A 15,402-nucleotide genomic window follows, 5' to 3' on the forward strand; every position below is an offset into this window, starting at 1 on the left:
ATGGTTGTGAATTTTGTTATTACATACCACAAAACATAGTTTCAGAACACTTGTATAAGAAATATCATTCAGTGTTGTATGAGAAAATATTTCTGTTTTACTTTCCTTTTCCGTCCGAATTTGATTTATTCTACGTTTAATTGTTTCGAATCTAAGTTTTCTAGGGAGTTTTTGCTAGCTTTTAGACATCAGTTTACCTGAATATCACACTAACAGTTAACCCTAGCAATAAAATCTTTCTTAGGGCATTGCACTGTTGAACGATCGAAAATCCGTCATGCGGCAAAAATACGGACATTTAAGCGTGCCTCTTGTAGCATCAAAGCTCGAAAACTGTGACGCCGTGTCATTGTATTAGTATTTATTTTTATAAGGTATAATTAACCTATCATATTGTTTGTATGGAAAAGGAAATAAAATAATCAGCTAGTTTTCACATACCAACACCCACTTTTAATTTGAGCTGAACAGATTTAGCAAGTGAATATAATTTTGTTTGTTGTTATTGTTTTTTGAGTTAAGCACAAAGCTACACAATGGGATATCTGTGCTCTGCCCACCACGGGTATCGAAATCTGGATTTTAGCGTTGTGAGTCTGCAAACATACCGCTGAGCCACTGGGGGGCAATTTTGTTTGAAAACATCCATTGAAGACATACGAACGTATTAGATTGTTTGGTTTAAATCTATATATAACGTAGAAAAATAAATTTTAAAATCAAGCGTTTATTTATGTATTTCTTTTTAAAACTTCCACGTTCAAAATTACTGGAAAAGGTTTCAACTCCTTTTTTGGAACTGTCTTCAGACCAATTGTCGTTACATAAAACAAACTAATTGCTCAAAAGTTTGTTTATGCTCGCACATAAAAACTACTAAACTCACACAGAGAAATCATCCACAGTAGACCATTCCTGAGAGCTGTATAGAAAAAAAATACAAGCACTGTCATTGATGAGAAATCAAACCACGTGTGCCCCAAATCAAGATTCAAATCCAAATACGAGTTTCTATTATATATATATATATATATAGAGAGAGAGAGAGAGAGGGAGGGGAGAATATTTTCACCGATTAACCAAAACATTTTCGGTTAATATACAGCTGTCTTTACATACCGCATCAATTTATAATCTGTTTTCATTAAATATTATTTACAATACTTTAATTTTAAACAGTAAATGGCAATTAGATCCGCGTGAGGCCCTGCATGGCGCGATGGTTAAGGCACCGACTCGTAATCTAAGGGTGGCGGGTTCAAATCCACATCACATCTAACATGCTCGCTCTTTCAGCCGTGGGAGCGTTATAAAGTTACGATCAATCCCACTATACGTTGGTAAAAGAGTAGCCCAAGAGTTGGTGATGATGACTATCTGCCTTCTTTCTAGTCTTACACTGCTAAATTATGGATGGTTAGCGCAAATAGTCCTCGTGTAGCTTTGCGCGAAATTCAAAAATAAACAAACAAACAAACAAAGATCTGCGTGTTTTTCATAAATAAAGTAAATAATTTACCATTAAGTGGTTTGTACTATTCCAAATGTGTCTCTATAATTGATAATACTAGGTATTGTTAAAATCAGTAATACGTTGTTTAATATTACGGTGCACACTAAAACTGGTGATATAAATATAGCATGTCAACATGAATGAATGTTGCACAAGATCATGTCACCTTGTATGAAAAACAAAACAAAATTGCATGAACAAGTGGGAAATTGTTTTAAAATTAAGAGTACAGGAATAAGTACACCAAAAAGTGAGGAAACAAGGTAGGAATGAGCATGATGTAATAAAACTTCCTCTGTATAACCTCACAAGCAGCGTATCCAACATCTGACCTATGTCCACTTCGTTTTTCTATGTTTGTGATGTTATACACCTTATGGATATATGCAAAGTGTATATGTGATTTTTTTACTTTTCTATAGACAGTAATGAATCCATGACGTCCATGTTCAGAAAATTCTTGTGAGTTTCATAGTTGTATTTTACTCCACCTATATATTTAATGTACGAAATCCTGTTGTCTTCTCATACAATTGTAAAATGAGGTACAATTTGTGAAGAAATAAAAACCATGCAAGTCATGGGTCCACACGAATATCTTATTCTTCTGGTATCATACAGTACATCTATTGTTTCCAATAATTCAAAATATCTAGTCGCTGTATGATAAACATACTTAAATTTGATAAGTTTAGTCTATCTGGCGTATTTTGTACAGTATAGAAAAATTAAACGAAGTAGGCATGGACCAAATGTTAGGCGCCCCCTTGTGAAGTTGCAGAGAGGAAGTTTTATAACACCATGCACATTCCTATATTGTTTCCTCACTGTTTTAGTGTTTCTACACTTTCAAATTTAAAAAAAAAAAAAACAACATTTTTTTCCACTTGTATAATTAAAACACTCAAACAAACGATTTTAAAGTATATAACTGTAAAAACTGTATTCTGAAACCGTCAACGGTCTCAAAACAGACAATGTAAATGTTTCGACGTTTAATTACATCAACTTGAGGAATATAGAATTGTTTGTTTTCTTAATTTCGCGCAAAGCTACACGAGGGCTATCTGCGCTAGTCGTCCCTAATTAAGCAGTGTAAGACTAGAGGGAAGGCAGCTAGTCATAACCACCCACTGCCAACTCTTGGGCTGCTCTTTTACCAACGAATAGTGGGATTGGCCATAGCATTATAACGTCCCTACGGCTAAAAGGACCAGCATGTTTGATGTAAAGGCGATTCGAACCCGCGACTGGAGTATAGAATAAAAAGGACTGTAAAAACCATACATATTAAAGCCACTAGTCATATGACTTATACTACTACGTAATTTATGTACTGAACTCAAAAAATCTCGCGCCATCTGTATAGTTTCTGACTTGTCAACCCTTTATACACGTACTTATTTAAGATATTATAATTATTTTTAGTATGTTTAACTCTTCCGACAGAATATCTTATATAATCTAAACATTTCATTGAGTCGAAATAAGTGTTTTATGGGCATCAAACACCAAAGTAAATAGAAGCCGCTCCAACTGTCAGCTATATTGAAATACACATATGAGTATTACCATTGACTGAAATTTATATATCTAGTGATTCTTAAATATTTTGCAACTTTTAATTCTTAATAAGTTGATTTGTTCTTTGGATTAAAATATAGCACACAACCAGAATCATTATATCAGTTGTTAGTTTTGTTTTTCTTTTACGATCACCCTTTTAAACTAATTATGATCTAGCAATAGCACTACCAGTTCAGTATTAAAACGATTTGATATTGTTTTATAACTCTTTAAAGTTTAAAATTTATATTCTGCCATGAAAAAACGACTAATCAAATTAGTTAAAGCTCTTTGTACTGTTGTCTTACCGTCTCTTCATTGGGCACAATTCTCAGCTCCGTTTGTTTGTGTGCGAGGAGTGTTTCCCCTCTGTTCTAAACTTTACTGTAAGGAGTGTTCCCCCTCTGCTCTAATCTTTACTGCGAGGAGTGTTCCCCCCTCTGCTCTAATCTTTACTGCGAGGAGTGTTCCCCCCTCTGCTCTAATCTTTACTGCGAGGAGTGTTTCCCCCTCTGCTCTAACTTTACTGTGAGGAGTGTTCACCCCTCTACTCTTAACTTTACTGTGAGGAGTGTTCCCCCCTCTGCTTTAATCTTTACTGTGAGGAATGTTCCCCCCTCTGCTCTAATCTTTACTGTGAGGAATGTTCCCCCCTCTGCTCTAATCTTTACTGTAAGGAGTGTTCCCCCCTCTGCTCTTAACTTTACGCTCTCCAACTTTCACATTTTTATTTTCATTTCTGTTTTATTTATGTAATATATCAAGAACGAGGTGGAAGTTAGTGTAAACTAGTTAGTAGTCGACAGTAATACAAATGTCAGTAGGTAAACCGTTAGGTATGATGCCCGACCTGAATACGCAAAGTTCAAGTCATTCCTGCAGCATTCGTTAGAAATATTCTAGTTCTGCTCAGGACTAGCCTGCTTGAGGGAGAAAGGGAGGAAACGAATCGGTTTTAATTTGAAAAACATCCTGTTAAGCAAATTATATGTTAAACTACATATTTGTCCTGCTACTCAGGGGAGGTTATACCGGATACAGCATCCAAAAAAAAACACAAAAGGATAGCTACATGCGGTACCGTAATTTACCATATCCGGAATCTTGATAAATTACACAACCGTGATTTTCGTGGCCTCATACTCTGTTCATTATTAAATAAATTCAATAAACGCTTCATTGGCGAAATCCAATACTCGCGAAGCAAAGTGACGTTGTACATAACAACACATAATTTATTAGCATATAATTCTCTTTACTTCAAAATATTTTTTTCCTGACATGGTAGGAAAAGTGTTTAAGAAAAGTCCAAGTTTAAATTATATCCAAAAATAAAAAGTTATCAGTGGGGACTTCGGGCTTAATCTTTCAGAGGTATGGTGGAATGAAGTTTACCACAATTCCTCTTACGTTATATCGGATTCTATAAAAATCATATTGGAATCTGTTCATCTGAACCGTATCGACATAGTGTAATTACGAAACAAAAACACTTATTATATGGTAGAATAGATAATAATTACTTTCATACACAATTTACGGTATCTTAAAGTGAAACAGAGAATCCATATGGCACTCGTTTTACGGATTTACATCGCAGTAATCCGAGGCTCAGTTCCCCCTCAAGAGTCGTGGGTGTGAATCCTCGTCACTCCAAACATGCTCGCCCTTCCAGCCGTGAAGGCGTTATAAAGTGACGATCAATCCCACTATTCGTTGGTAAAAGAGTAGCCCAAGAGTTGGCAGTGAGTAATGATGACTAACTCCCTTCCCCCTAGTCTTACACTGCAAAATTAGGGACGGCTAGCGCAGATAATCCTAATGTAGCTTTGCGCGAAATTCAAAACAAACAAACAAACAAACCTTTCCTTACCTTAAGTTAATTCGTTTTCCTTCACATCTTCAAGACTTGCACTACACAGAATCGTCTTCGTTACACCCGAAAAGTTACCGCTCGTGTTGTAATGTTTTAAGTAAATGGTACGTCACTTGCAACACATTAGACGTTTTGCTGTTTTAGCTTTACCTTTGACCTCGTTCCCATCTTAACAATAATAAAACAACAAGAGATTCGGGTTCGTTGTCTCAGCAATCCTCACAGATTTCACAAAATGTTCGGGAATGCTTAGTGTTCCATATATGTTATTTACCAATGCCATGACCATAGTCATAATTAAGGTAAAAATTACCCAACTCTATGTACAAAATCAGTCATAACTTCTTTGGATCTTATCCAATTACAGGGCAGCACACATCTCTGCATTTCTCACAAAATAAAGTATATTAATGTATATTTTCAGACAAAGAGAAAAGTTAATTTCTTGCAAACTGCTCTGCAATTTATGTTGCCTTTTAGTTATAGATTGCTCTCTAAATTTTTTTTTCAAAAGTGAAGAAGTAGCATATGGTGACAAGTACTCTGCATGCACCAGGCGCATATGGTGATAAGTACTTAAGTACTCTGCATGCGCCAGGCGCATATGGTGATAAGCACTCAAGTACTCTGCATGCACCAGGCGCATATGGTGATAGGTACTCAAGTACTCTGCATGCACCCGTGGCATATGGTGCATACGTAATTTAAATCCCATTCAGGCTACCCGGCAACCAAGGCCGTGTAGAGATATGTCCTAGTGGATTATAAAATAATAAATAAAAATGTACAAGACGGCCAATAAAAATAAAATTAATTACTTGTAGTCATTAATTATGTTTCATACTAAGTACTTCTAGTTAAAGATAAAAACAAGACATATTACTTACATTATTTACATGTTAATTCCATTCTTCTTTCCTTCTGAATGAATACATTTATTATATCTTCATAGAAACTATCAGTTTTTATTTACTTAACAAGGTTTTTCTGAATCGCAATTAACGCTAAACTTGCAAGTCTTTCTTGTTGTTGTACATTTCTGGTGTAGCTGTGAATTATTTTTAAATGAGAGAAAGAACGATCAACTGAGGTACTGGTTGCTGGAAGAGACAAGGTTAACTCACTCAACTTTATAAGTTGTTGCAGGACTACATCTAACTTGGCACTTCGCAAACAAGTAATTTATTCACTGGTTTTCCTTTCAAACCAGCGTCAGTGAATAAAACCGAAAGTTCACTTTGTGCATTTGCACATTTATTTTATGTTGGTTATTTATTTGGAATCAGTATTTTCCAAACCTAACTAAACCTAGAGTTGAAAATATGTGACTCGAGGAATTTTCATTTCTTTTACTTCATGCATGTTATTTAAATCACTAAATCCGCTTCAGTTCCATGTCCCAAATACACTGTGAAATAATTAACACGGCCAGCAGAAAAGCTTCTGTAAGTCAGGTTTGTTTGTTTTTGAATTTCGCACAAAGCTACTCGAGAGCTATCTGTGCTAGCCGTCCCTAATTTAGCAGTGTAAGACTAGAAGGAAGGCAGCTAGTCATCACCGCCCACCGCTAACTCTTGGGCTACTCTTTTACCAACGAATAGTGGGATTGACCGTCACATTATAACGCCCCCACGGCTGGGAGGGCGAGCATGTTTGGCGCGACGGGGATGCGAACCCGCGACTCTTAGATTAGAATTCGCACGCCTTAACACGCTTGGCCATGCCAGGCCAGCTGTAAGTCAGGAAAAGCAGTTACTCAAGATGTTCTGTCACATTGGTTTACATTGGATTTGGCCCGGCATGGTGAGGTGGTTAAGGCACTTTAATTAGAAACAATCTTTGCTACTCCACCTTCTCTTCTGGTTTGTGCTACAAACCAAATGTGGTTTGGAACTCTATATTAATGCGTGTGTTGTATTTGGGGCAGCTACAAAATAACTTCTGCTAAGGTGTCATAGGTCAGCAGAAGTTCAATTTATTATTGTATAAGAAATCAATAAGTGACGCGCCTAATACTTAACGATATATGATGAACTGTTATTGTAGCGCAGAAATTATTGCCTTTTTGAAATAACTAGCTTTTCACTATAATTATCTCACATTACAAAAACATAAAAAATAAAGATACTTTTACGCATATGATGTTTATTTACCAGAAGACTATGGTGCTTTAACAGTGAGTAATGTGAAATAACGTAAACCCTTTGTATTTCTTTGTTTGCTTTCTGTTATTATTGTTGTTCACTGCCTTATCTTATCATGTAACAGGCGTGTTTTTAAACATTGCTCGATTAAAGTCGTGAAAAATAAAATAAGGGTGATCGCATATTATGTGTTTAACTTTCTTTGATCTTTTCTTGGTGACTTGTACGACGTGAGTAAAATGTATTTCACGCTTGTTCTCATAACACCATAGTGTATAACATTTACAGGCGGACTGCCCATTGTTTTGTTCTTGTTTTCTAAACACTGACGCTATTTTTCAAGTATACTGAACGACACTTCACCGTGGGTTAGTCGTGTTTTTATAGTATACAAAGAATCTGATGAAGATGACGAGATGGGAATTCCTAGGAATGTTTTTCAACGTGCTGTGGGTGTCGCTAACGCTGAACGTGAGGTCTTGGCAATGTGGTACAAGTACCGTTCTAACGGGGTTCTTAATGCTGATAAATATTCGCGAGGTCAAAGGTGAAGAAAGTACTCGTGACCTCATTCATACCTATCTCCAGAATAAGCCAGTTCGACCTGCTTCGTATTACTGTGGTGTAAAAGGCATAGCGTGGAAAGTTCGTGAGATGTGTTTTTCTGATGACCCTGACCCACAAAATACTGCCAATTAAGATTGTTCGCGGAAGCGAATTAATGGTGCTCTGCTCATTCTAAACTAACATGGATTTATTTAACAAATTAATTGGAAATCTTCAGAGGTTCACCTCATTCTGATGGCGCAATAACACTTCGTGGTACATATGCATTCAGAATTTAATTCGCTGTTAATTTGTGTAGTGTCTCACTACGTACTATGATAACAATACAAAGAACAGTTTGTGAACTATCCTTTAACTGTGGGTAACAAAGACATTACAGTAATCATTTATGCAACAGGATGTCTTCAACAATGTGTAATAGCAACATTATATAAATAACTTACATAGAATTCAGATAGTGTATAATAACAGGAGCGGACATAGTCAGGTGGGTTAGATCGCCCAGAAAGTGAATCCGAACGTTCGTGGTTCCTAGCCCCGCCCTGGCGCAAGAATACACTCTTGACTTTAGGGTAACGAGGGCCCTATGAAAGAGTGAATGTCCCACCATTCGGTCAGAAAAATGTATCCCATAAAATGACTGTGGATCCTGTCAACTATGTTCTTTCCCTTTGAATCCAGTCAATAAATTGAAATGGTTAAGAGGGTTATATGCAGACTGCCCTTGCATAGTTTTGTATGTAAGTATTGAAAACAGACAATTTTGTAATAACAATCTATGATGTATTAGTTTTACCATGGTGCTTCTTTCATCTAGTTCTATATAGTAATAAATCATTCATTAAGCATTAATAAATTAGTGACTGATTATATGTTGTGTAAAGAAATAATCCACGTTGTCTAATAAAATCTAACATATTTAAGTGACATATTTTAATGCATTTTGTTTGTTTGTTGTTAGGGGGAGGTGATTCTTTCAATGTCGGCCCGACATGGCCAGGTGGTTAATCCGAAGTTCGCGTGTTGGAATTCCCATCACACTAAACATGCTCGCCCTTTCAGCCTTGGGGTGTTATAACGTTATGGTCAATCCCACTATTCGCTGGTAAAAAGAGTAGCCCAAGAGTTGGCGGTGGGTGGTGATGACTAGTTGCCTTCCCTCTAGTCTTACACTGGTAAATTAGGGACGACTAGCGCGGATAGCCCTAGCGTAGCTTTTGCACGAAAATTGTTTGTTTGTTTTGTTTGTTTTTTGAATTTCGCACAAAGCTACTCAAGGCCTATCTGTGCTAGCCGTCCATAATTTAGCAGTGTAAGACTAGAGGGAAGGCAGCTAGTCATCACCACCCACCGCCAACTCTTGGGCTACTCTTTTACCAACGAATAGTGGGATTGACCGTCACATTATAACGCCCGCACGGCTGAAAGGGCGAGCATGTTTGGTGCGACCGGGATGCGAACCCGCGACCCTCAGATTACGAGGTCGCACGCCTTAACACGCTTGGCCAACACAAAAATTCAAAACAATATACTTCAGTACATATAATACTACTTCATTGCTGGTTGAAAAAATAATAAAAACTGTAGTTATTCATTCCACTCTTACCTCCAAGATAATTAATCATTTTTTTACAATTATGTCATCAGATTTTTAGTTGAAGTCCAACATGCTTTTTTAATATCATTTGTTGATACATTATATTGCGTCATTAGTGTTATTATTAAAAAAAAAAAAGTTGTTAACTTCCTCTGTTCATAATTTCAAGGGCGTTTACACTCAGATTCTTTGAAATCATGGTAATACTGAACACTTTACACTTTTTGTCACGTGACACAGTGAGGAGGTGTTTTCACATGACTATGCTTACACGCAACCACAGACTTTCGTCGCGGAACGATACAAAACAGTTGTAATAGAGGGCTTGTATTTTTAAACCCTACGCGATTTTTATTGGTGCATATTTTGCTTTAAAATATTCAAAAAACACTTTTATGAAACTATCTATCGGTCTTTGTATTGATAAGTTTAAAAAATGATTTACTAAAACTTAAAAGTTCAACCCCCTTCGCAGTAGTGATTTAATTTTCAATCGCCTTGCACAGAGCATATTGTTATATTTAAATAAAATATTATATGTGACCACTATCCCAAGTTCATAAATTCTTCAGTGTTTATGTGACACAAAAATATCCATTCACTTTTCCTCATTCCCAAAAACAAAAGTTGTTGTTTAATAAAACTTAAAAATACAAATGGGTCAAAATTTTTTGAAATGGAAAACAGAAAATATTATTCATATCAATAAGTACTAAGATACTTATTTATACTTTGCATTTTATAATGTGTAATATATATATATATATATATAAGAGCCTATAATAGATGAATAGCCCTTGTGGGGGAGGACTACATATTTTAAGCCTGCCTTAAGCCGTTTCTAATTTTTAGGCAGTATTGATTTCTATGGATATTATACTTTGATGGGCCCGACATGGCCAGGTGGTTATGGCGTTCGATTCATAATCTGAGGGTTGCAGTTTCGAATCCCTGTTTCACCAAACATGCTCGCCCTTTCAGCCGTGGGGGCATTATAATCTCACTATTCGTTGGTAAAAGAGTAGCCCAAGAGTTGGCGGTGGATGGTAATAACTAGCTGCCTTCTCTCTAGTCTCGCACTACTAACTTAGGGACGGCTAGCGCAGTTAGTCCTCGTGTAGCTTTGCGCAAAATTCAGAAACAAACAAACAATAATTGGAAAGTCAGTGAAATAGCTGTTGATTTTTAATATGAGCTTAGAGAATATTTTCTATTCTAGATGTAGTCGATGACTTATGTTAATTGGTAAAATATATCGTACACTAAAATAAGTTCATTCATTGTAGAAAGTGTTACCACTTTAAGCCCGTAGCCAGGTATAATAGTTGGGAGTTATTTTCTGGTCCAAAGTAGAACTCGTTTCATGCATAACTTTAGTGTCCAAAGACGAAAAACATATATATGAAATAGTGTAATGTTTCCTTTATTATCACTGTAAATAAACATTTCTAGTAAATTTCCTCTGATAAGTATGAAAATGCTATTTTTGCATGTAACAAAAGCAGTTATATAACGAAAGGCCACCAAAGAAAGTAAAAAATAAATGTTAAAAGCGATCGGTTTACTAGTGATAGTGAAGGGCTTCGCCTCCCCCACGGATGTGGACTTGCCACTGAATAGTTAAAAGGGTACTGACACGCCACACATAGAAAAGAAAAAGGAAAAAAATTGTCCATTATTTTGCTACACAGCAACTATTTTGAATCTATGCATTAGTGCTGTCACCTAGAGATTGTTATCGCAGAATGTTTCTCGGTCTCCATACAAAGTTGTTGTTCCACTAGGTTGTCGTGCATGGTTTCGTGACGTTATAACACTTTATGGATATTTGAATTCCTGAAAATCACGTTTGTCATCATAATAAAACTACAGAATAATTTTTAAGTCTAATTGTTGATGGCGCACTATAATTTTCTATTTTCTAAAAGGACCGAGTGTGACCTAATGATAACTTGTCGGAATATGAAGTTGAGGTTTCATTGTTTGTGTCTCGTTGTCGTAAAAATGCACACCGTACTTTGAGTACGAAGTTCAGCTGTACGAATGAAGGAGAAATTCCATTAGTTGATGGAAGTAGCTCAAGGGTTGGCAGTGGAACGTTTTGAGAGACGAGAGACTGTTTTTCCTCTGCTCTGTTAATTCAAAATTAGGAATATCTGGTGCAGACAGTCCTAATGTAGCTTTGCTCGAAGTTCCGAAATCAAATATTTACTAAAGTGGTTTGAATTACACGGCTACGTTCATCGGACTCACTTTATTAATTTCAATTGGCAACAGGTTGATTAAAGCTGACAACATAAATTCAGCTTATCGTGAAGTGTGTTCTTTCTTCTGAATTAATGTAGCATTATCATAAACCACTATTATGGTTCATAATATGGATCACACAAGAATTTGCTCAAAAGTCTAATTCACCATAAAGGCAAAACTCACCCTAAAAAAACAGACTTATTCTTGAAACAACACTCAAAACTTTCCCATCCAAATGTTGATAATAAGTAATACTCGTATAACTTATTTCACGACTGTTAGACAAAATAAAAATTTGTTTATATTTTAGTAATATTATTATTGTTAACGCTTAACAAGACAATAGCAAATTTAGATTCGTATTTTACACCCAAACCTAAACATATACCAGTTTAAAAACTAAATACTTTTTGTTGAAAGTTGATATATATGGTTATAAGTACATGATAGATGTGATGTTGTTTTGAGCGGCTGTTTTTTGTTCTCGACACGTATTAAACACGTGTTGACACGAAACCCCAGGCGCAAAGCCACGTGGTTCAATAAATAATCACTTTAAAAGACAAGAACCTTCATTTAAACGTATTTGTTTTTCATTCGAAAATACTAGTTTTATACTGGTAAAAGGTCATATGTATGTGGAAGTTGAGTTTTATTTTAGACATATACTTTCTCATTGCTGTGTATTAACAAAGTAAACGTGCAAAATAACTTAAAATTGAAAATTTTAAATCTACAAATAATAATCACAAAAAAAACAAGGCTGAAAATTTATAGCTGGCAGTTTGCTCAAATTCCTATTATGAACCCAATATAAAGTTACTGCACCATTTCATACATCTGTTACTATGTTTAGATAGTTGGTGTTAAGGTATCAGTTATCGACTTAAGCTAAGTGTGTCGCTTTGTCTATTTTGCATGTATTATTTGTGTTGCCTTATTCTAGCACTTGAAAAACACACATATGTGTCATGTAGACTTAACAAGTAATCGTGTTACTAAGTCTTCATACATTGTATTAATTTGTGGTGTATTATCTTAGAAGGAACATTATTTCGTTCCAATGAGAGTTTTTCTTTGCTGCTCGTCTTTTGTTACATTAATGGAAGTTGGTCATTAGATCCGTGATGATACATTTTTTGCCTTCAAGAGGATCTCGGGAGAAAAAAAAATACATTTTGTTTGTTGTAGTTGTACACAAGTACATGTGTGATTCTTTGTCGTACTAAAGACTCTAAGAATGTAAATAACGTCTGTATTATTTTCTCAAGCTAAATTCCCTATTTTCACTTCACCGACATTTGGATATGAAGCTCAAGAAAGTAATGTAGAAACTTGTTTGTCTTCTTTACCTTTTTATAGTCCCTTCCTGTAAACTTAGAAATATAAAAGTTTTGATTTTGATCCTTTAAGTACTTTCTAATGTCCCTATTCCCCTTTTTAATTAACAATGTTTACTAATCTCGTCGTGTTATTCAAAGGCTGGCTCCGAGTCCTACTAAATATGCTCGCCTTTTCAGCCTTGGGGGCATTATAATGTTACGGTCAATCCCTTTCATTGGTAAAAGAGTATTCCAAAAATTGGCGGTGGGTGGTGATGACTAGTTGTCTTCCCTCTAGTCTTACACTGCTAAATTATGGACGGGTAGCGCAGGTAGTCCTCGTGTAGCTTTGCGCGAAATTCAAAAACAATCAAAGGCTGGTGTTTTGTACATGCTATGTGAAAGATGTGAGTGTATATTACATTAAAACTGGTGTTGCGCTTACTTTGTTACACGTTTGATGTTCAAAAGAGAAACTTTCAGTGTTTCTCTAGACTTTGCATACTGCGTAAATGATGTAACGAATTAATAATCAGTGTGAAACTTGTTTGACCTACAACGTGACATCGAACTGGTTTGGCCTACTTGATATTTAAGATAATATTGAAATGTATAGAAAACTAAACTGGAATGTTAATAGGAGCTAAAGATAAAAAAAAAAAGGAAAGTTCAAATAACACAGATGTTTAAAGAAAAACGACGCTTAATTATACATAATGAAAATTTATTATGTGAAGTCTCAGACTATTTCATCCAGTACTTTATTTTTATTTATTTATTTACAATAAAGTATATACAACCAGTGCGTCGCACGTTTCAGAATTAGTTACCCGAATGCATATTTTCATCCAGTTGTGGGGCAAGCACTTCTTGTTTTGTTTCGCGCAAAGCTACATGAGGGCTATCTGCGCTAGCCGTCTCTAATTTAACAGTGTAAGACTAGATGGAAGGCAGATAGTTAGCACCACCCACCGCCAACTCTTGGGCTACTCTTTTACCAACGAATAGTGGGATTGACCGCCACCTTATAACGCCCTTACAGCTGAAAGGGCGAGTATGTTTGATGTGACGGGATTCAAATCCGCCACTCTCAGATTATGAGTCGAACGCCTTAATCCACCTAGCCATGCCGGACCTCGACAAGTGCTTAATCTTTTAACTGTAATTTGAAAATTTGCATTAGTTATCTACTACCTCCGATACCTTGTCGTTGTTTTTATAGCGAATTAACTTTTACAGATGTCAAAATTGCAAAGCTGTGTAAATTTACTTTAATTAACTCGTTGCAATGTAAACTGTAAGTTATTATTTCAGTTTTAGGACCAATTATTGATTGATTGATTGATTTAGTGTTTTATGGCACAAAGCAGCTTGGCTATCTGCGCCAAACGTCCGGTAAAAAGGTAAAAATAAATTAAATATAGCAAAATACATAAAAGGTAATGAAGGTAAAACAAAACATCATTGAAAAACAGAAAAAGCATAAAACCAATGTTGACACCTAGTCTACAATGTTAAGATAGAAGGCAGAGTATAAGAAGTTGTAAGGTATTTACTCTAGCAAAAAGGTAATGATCATAACCCGCCAGGAAGACTAACAGGTAAATTCAAGAACCACCGTCAGTCACCTGAAGTTGGTCTTTCCAGTCCTGGTTCCGGGTTATGTGTCATTATGGCCAGTACCAAAAGGTAAAGTAATAAAAGTGTTAAAAAACATACAGGAAAATTGTAATAACAACTCGCCAGGACGACTAACGGGTAGTTCAAGCGGATAGTTCAAACAGCAGCGTTAGTCACCTGAAGTTGGCCTTTCCAACTGGCGTCGAGTTAGTTAATGTTCTGTTCATTTTCCAATTTCAAACTGAACGAGAGATATTGAAACTCTGAAAAGGGAACCACATTTAAAAAGGTGTAATGAATAAATATCAAACACTTAAATGAGGTTAAAAAGATTAATGGCCATTAAAAAACTAAAAACTTTATCAAGGTGTACAGTGTCACCATCACCAATAACACTGTCCTATGTTACAGACAAACCCTGGGAAAAAACATGTTTAAAATGGTGCCGTCGTTGAGAGTCGTAACGATGGCAAGAAAGTAAAATGTGGCTTACAGTGATTTGAGTGTTACACAAACTACACACTGGTGCAACTGTTCCAGATAAAAGAAAACGATGAGTTAAAAAACTGTGACCAATGCGTAGTCTAGTCAGAACAACTTCCTCCTTCCAAACCTTACGAAAGCTAGATGGCCAAAGTCCAATATAAGGTTTCATTTGAAAAAGCTTGTTGTCGCGTTGTTCACTCCAAGTGGACTGCCAGTTGGCACGGAGCCGAGCCTTGAATACAGGACCATAGTCCATGTACGGAATAGGCACAGTGGTAATAGTGCCAGATAGATTTAGCTGCTGTGTCTGCAAGCTCGTTCCCGCGAATACCAACGTGGCCTGGTATCCATAAAAACTGGATAAAAGTAAATATTAATGAGAAATGGGCCAGTTGGTTTTGAATATCAGCGAGAACAGGTTGTGAGCCAACCTGGAGCGATTACAGGGCCAGTAGAGAACT

At 36.1% G+C, this 15,402-nt stretch overlaps 1 protein-coding gene across 1 annotated transcript in view; it reads left to right on the plus strand.

Annotated features, from left to right (window-relative positions):
• Positions 1–7,920: 7,920 nt before the first annotated feature.
• Positions 7,921–15,402, plus strand: part of LOC143252168 (scavenger receptor class B member 1-like) — a 44,177-nt gene continuing 36,695 nt past the window's right edge. Inside the window, exon 1 of the mRNA XM_076503882.1 lies at positions 7,921–8,406. The gene's annotated coding sequence lies outside the window, so the exon portion shown is untranslated. The remainder of the gene's footprint in view (positions 8,407–15,402) is intronic.

This window comes from Tachypleus tridentatus, chromosome 6 (genome assembly GCF_004210375.1).
Source record: "Tachypleus tridentatus isolate NWPU-2018 chromosome 6, ASM421037v1, whole genome shotgun sequence".
In the NCBI taxonomy this organism is placed as follows: Eukaryota; Metazoa; Arthropoda; class Merostomata; order Xiphosura; family Limulidae; genus Tachypleus; species Tachypleus tridentatus.